Consider the following 6,000-nt stretch of genomic DNA (forward strand, 5'->3'; position numbering starts at 1 on the left):
AATCTTACCCAGTACTTTCATTTCCTGTTGCTTTCTTTCTGGTTAGACATCTATTTTGTTTTTTGTGTTGTGCCACGTGCCTTGCTTGGCACTGACAAATGGATTTCCATTCTTTAAATTTCCAAATTTCCAGCTGTGGAAATTTGACACCACAACTGCAAAGAACGCCTTTTTTTTTTTTTTTCTTTAATTTTTCCCTTTTTGCACTTTTTTAGAAGAGGTCAGACAAATCCTCCACTACGATACTGGATGCTTTCAGCTAATAATAACCATCACCTCCTTGGATTATTACAAGGAATAAATGACAGCATTACAGCAAACGTGTTGAGCATTTATCACAGTACATGACAGAACACGACCCTTGGAGCACGAATGGGGCAATTACACTTCTGCTACTGTGGCTATTTCCAGAGAAAGAGTCTTCTTGGCTCTACCAGAGCATATTAAGGCACTATCCAACCAAAATTATTGACTGCCTGACGGGTCAGGCAGTCCTGGAAGGGCCTGGATGCTGTCTGCAGAGCTGCTGACCTATTTATTTACTCTGCTCCAACCCAGCCTCTCTCAGAAGGAACCCTTAGGGTTTACAGTGCCAACAGCCCCGTGTTGTTTGTTTTTCTGCTCAGCCCACTACTTATTCAACAGAAGATCAAGAGGGGACTCGGTTAATTTGCATCAAGTTTTGTCACATAGCATTAAAAATAAAAAAAAAGGAAATTTGAGCAGCATTGTTGGCTCTCTGTGCCTATTGGAAGATGCGATTCATACGCATCAAGGGAGTGCCCACGATGCCATCCCAGCCATTAAATTTCCTTCTTTCAGACCCAAATCACACCATTCCAAGCAGAAAAAAAAATAATATTAGCAGGTTTTTTTCTGCAGCGTCAAAAAACTGGAGATGAGCAGAAAGTGCACCAGCTGACCGTTTACTTTAGCTGAATAAACTTGTTGTGTTTAGATACTTCTGATAGCATAGAAGGAACAAAAGAAAATGGGAAGGATGAGAAGATTTCTTATCTCATCCTGAAATCTTGAGCTCTGAAAAAAAGTCCCCAAGCTGGACACAATTTCTTGAACACAAAAATCTAAGAACAGAATTAGATTGGTTGAATACTCTATTTAATTCAGACAGCTTCAAAAGAGAATATTCCATATAACTTCAAATCTATTTCTTTTCAAAAATATAATTTAACAGGAAACAACACACCAGTAAGCACCTTCAGACTAAATATTTCCAGTTTTTAACAAACTAATTTCTACTGCATAAATCCATTAAGAACTTGGAGCAAGCTGGCATCATAGTTTGGGTTTGTTTGCTATTATTTATTTTATTTTCATAAGCATATGTTCAATTTGGTGTTTGATAACTACCTCTTTTCTGTAGATCCTCAAGGATGAGATTAGAATTAAAGTTTCTTCACTTCCAACTTATGTTGTTACTTTATCCTCCTCATATTTTACAAATGGTAGCAAAAGCTTCATCCACATTAACATTTGCAGCAGAAATATTTTAATATATACACCCAACTATGTCCTGGGAAGAGCCACTGCCTATCAAACCAGGGGAATGAAACCCTTGCTATGAGCACAAGTGCCACCTCCCTGTTGTGAACTGGGAACCAAAAGAGGTCAAACAACCCCTTATGGCAAAACAAAACATTCCTGAGAACAAATTTCCAAATGTAACAAACACATAACAAAACAAAAAGAAAAAAGGAACTAAAACTGGCATAACACAAGCATGCAATGAAAGCAAACCACGTGCCAGCCATGTAATTTAGAGTCACAGAAGAGTGTTAACACTGAACATCTTTAAAATTTCTGAATGTTAAGAGAAAGAAATAGATGAATGAGCTGGTAGGGATAACTATTGCCAGTGAATTTGTAAGTGGAATCTCAGTGTCCCTGCAGGCAAATGGATCACCACCAACACCAATCCAAGGAAAAGCAAAGCTACAGGAGTTTTGGACTGTTCCTGTATCAGTTCCTGGTCAGAGTGAAGATGTGCTGCTGCAAACACAACCAACAGAATTTCATTTAGTGAAATGAAAATGCAATGCCTTCAGTGCAATACCCATATTTTGGGATTAGCTGCAATGGTCAGAAGTCCTTGTGTGCTCACTTCTGACCTGTTTCCAGATAAATACCCAGTGAATGACACCAGAGGTGTGAGCTGGGGTGGATTTCTGGGCTCCATTAGTGCAGCTCCCATTAGTCCTAATGACTTCACATCAACAATTATCCTCTTGCAGCAGGAACAGGCAAGAACCTTTAAATACCCATTATGCTCAAAATTTGTTTTTAACTTATTTTGTTAATTTAAATCTATCCAATATATTTATCCTAATACCAGATCCTTGGGCGAGAGCTTGTTGTATGAAATGGATACATAGAGCTTGTGTTTAAAAAAAAAAAGTGACTTCATCCTTGCTTTTATGGGCCCAGTCGATTCAAAGGAATAGCCCCTGGAAATAGTAACTGCTGTGATATGCTTATGGCTCCATTTACAGACTTTCTTATAGGTTCATAAATGGAGACTAGGAGGAGGAGGGAAAGGAATAAAATTTAATAACTGAATAAAAATGTAAATAAAGATTTGCCTAAAATTACTTGTCCAAGAAATAATTCTCCCTCCCCCTTAAGCTAATACTTTGATAAGCTCTGAACAGTGATCCTGATTTGGAGCGTGACCTTTGAAAATGCTCTCCAGCTTGATTAAAGATGTATTAAATTTGTTTAAATAAACCTCGTTGTAATGGCACATCATTTGTAAGAAGCTATTAGGGGGCTGGAAACTGTGCTGCTGTATTTGCATGAAAATGTGCCCTGCTCGAATTGAGGATCTCTCCTGAATTAACCGCAAAGGAAAAGCGACACTTTCATAATTTTTTTTGACAAAAGAGGAAAAAAAAAAAGCCCCACAACTTACAAAACTTTATGCTAAGCTCCATGTGAAAGGAGGTAACTGTATATTAAAACAGGGCTATGAACACAACACACACTTCCCCAAACCACTCTCCTCTGGTTTTGTCTTAGATTTTTTACTTGCATTTCTTTCTTTTTACCTGCTTTCCTTTTTTTTTTCCTCCCTGGCAAATGTCATTGAAAAGAAAAAAAAACGCCAATAACAAAATGTTTGCAACTGTGGTTTTTCAGCTGATGGAGAGAAAACCCATCCCTTAACAGCAGAAAGAAACAGTAATACAAAAACTTAAGAGAGTGGTTGACATTGATATTAACTTTCTCCTTTCAGTGGGGTTTCAGGCAGGCAGATTTTGCAGCCGTTGAGAAAAGGGAAAATGTAACCCTGGATATCATGGAATTTATGTGATTAGGCAGAAAGGTGGATAAATAGACAGATAGATCCCATTCCTGCTTGAAGCATATAGATTGCCAAATGTACTTTAATTTCTTCCAATAGCTCCCAACTGAGTGAGTAACTGCTACGCTAATGAAAAAGTCTCTCTCCCTTAAATCAAATTTTAAATTAAAACCTTTCCCATTTCCCAGCTAAAGCCAGGACTCCAGGATATGTATGTGTACTCGGGGGCTTGGAGTCTTTCTTTGTGCTCCCTGTTCCTCACCACCTATTTCACATGTCAGCCTCCGCGGCCATCCTGGTGCTCGTGTCCTTTGTCACACTCCCAACCAACGTGGCCACGTGGGTGCAGCTGCACTTGGGGCTCAGTGCTGGGACTGCCCCAGTGCTCAGGAACCTCTGCCCACGCCAAACCCACCCTGCAGAGCACAGGGGCCTCCAAAGTGGTGCACTGCAGACTTTAATCTTCCTCCTTCTTGTTTAATCTCGCAGACTCTATTCTCAAACCCTCCTCCAAAGCCACAAAGGAACAAACGTGCGGAGTCATGAGAGTCTCAGTAAATCACCAGAGTCAGCAGCACTGCCTGATGCAAGAGGCCACTGGTGTGGGCAGTTTGCAGAGCAGGGAATGCCTGCCCTTTGATTACAGAACAGCGTCCAAAGAATGAGATTTTGAGGATTAATATTTTTCTTTGCTGCCATTCCTCCCTTTCTTTTCCCCAGCTGACTGTAAAAGCTACAAACAACAAAACCCTGAGCTTTGCAAAATCAGTATGATGTAAAATATATATAATAATCTACCAGTAGATCACTCATTCCTGAATATCAAGCACATGCAGCCACAGGTGACAAAAACTTTGCTGTGAGGTGAGCTGGGATACATGAATCTGAATTCTGCTCTACAGGAGCTCATGCACTTGGCACAAATCCTTAAAGGGTTTGAATACAGGGTTTAACAAATGAATTTCCAGCCAGAGCTAGAGGAAGATGGCGGGTTAGAAACAAAACCTACTAACCCTGAGTGCAGAACAGTTAACTGGTGTGGTTACTCTGAAAGGAAAGACTACAAATAACTTTAAGGAAAAGGCCAGAAATTCACCTTTACTGAATGGTACTAAAACAATGCATCCATAAATATCACACTTAGTAGCTAATTATGGTATTGAAAATATCATCTGGTATCTGCATTTTCTAGGCCAGTTGTAGACCATGGATTATTTTTCCTTTTACCAATTTTCCTAAAACAAAGTAAGAAGTATCACCTGTGTTATGCTTGGGTCTCCTTCTGCCACATTCCTCTGGTTTTATTTTCTGCCCTGAGTTGTCACGACCCTATAAATCTGTCTGCATATGGGGGTTGTGCCAATTACCCATCTCTGAACTCCTGAAGCCTCTGTTAACACAGCTCTGGTGCTCTGGGTGGATCCTCACAAGAGGAAAAGATCAAAGTGCCTTTGCAAATAGCAAAGACCTTTTCTTAAATTCTTTGCACGGTAAATCCATGCACAACGTTTTTCCACTTTTCCATCTCACTGTCCTTAGAGGATGTGTTGGCTAATGACACACTCCTTTCACTGAAACCACACCCCAGAGTGGCCAGGACCATGAGTCAGGAGAGCAAACCTGGTGTTCCAGATTATTCACAACCTCTTTTCTAACTGAACATGAGAACAAAACACACAGGTGCTCCAGGAGAGATTCAAATCCTGCCCCTGCCCAAGGGCGATCCAGAGGCACAGGCAGCCTCCCACTTCTCTATGAGACCCCTTGATACACAGTGACCAAGCTTGGCCAAACCCTTTGTCAATTCTTTTTCTGACCTGAATGGTCACAACAATTCCTGAAAAAGGGCAGGGAGATAGAAAACATCCTCAGGAAGGAGGAAAATTTAGAGATCCACAGAGCAGAAGAACCTTCAGGCATCACAGTTGTAAAGTCACATTTCTGGAGCCAGCAAAAAACCCTGATGACTCATCTTTTATTTTGGGGGCTGGCCATCCCATCTCAGTGGGAGCAGGGAGATCCATAAAAACCTGGCCTGCTTGGCAGCACTGAGCTGCAGCCTCAGAGGAGCCCAGTTTTCTTAAAGCCTGTGCCATCTTCCCACATTAAACAACCTCTGACATCTTCTCCGGTCTCTCTTTGGTTTTAATTTGCCATTCTAAATTGAGATACTAGAGCAGGTGGAAGCAACCCAGCTCTGGGCTAATTGGTTCATCATGCACGTTAGGATAATGCTCATTCTGGATTTCGATTAGGTCAGTGTGGAGACTGCCTTGGTCAGAGTCTGTAATGATCTGCTTATTAACTCTGGTGCAGGGTCCTTGACTGTACTCATGTTATTAGAGACTGCAGCTGCCTTCAGCCCTGTGAACCATGGAGTTTTATTGGGCTGTCTAATGTCCTGTGCTGGGCTAAATACTCAGTTTCTGTCCTGGCTGGCGCCAGGATTTTGTTTGTTCCTTTCCCATACCTCCAGCCACACAGAAATCGTGTCTGTGTTACCCTGCTGGGCTTTATTCCAGTTCCACCAGTATTCATTAAGTGCTCTGTACCACTAGGAAGGGTGTTTTCTTCACTGAACACATGATTTATTTATAATTTTCCTTCAATTCTGCTATGCCCATCTTCAAATTTTCAATTTAGACTCAGAAAATTCTTCTTAGGGTCTCATCAAATAC

Source organism: Passer montanus, unplaced genomic scaffold (assembly GCF_014805655.1).
Source record: "Passer montanus isolate IOZ18808 unplaced genomic scaffold, ASM1480565v1 scaffold1, whole genome shotgun sequence".
NCBI classification, from domain to species: domain Eukaryota; kingdom Metazoa; phylum Chordata; class Aves; order Passeriformes; family Passeridae; genus Passer; species Passer montanus.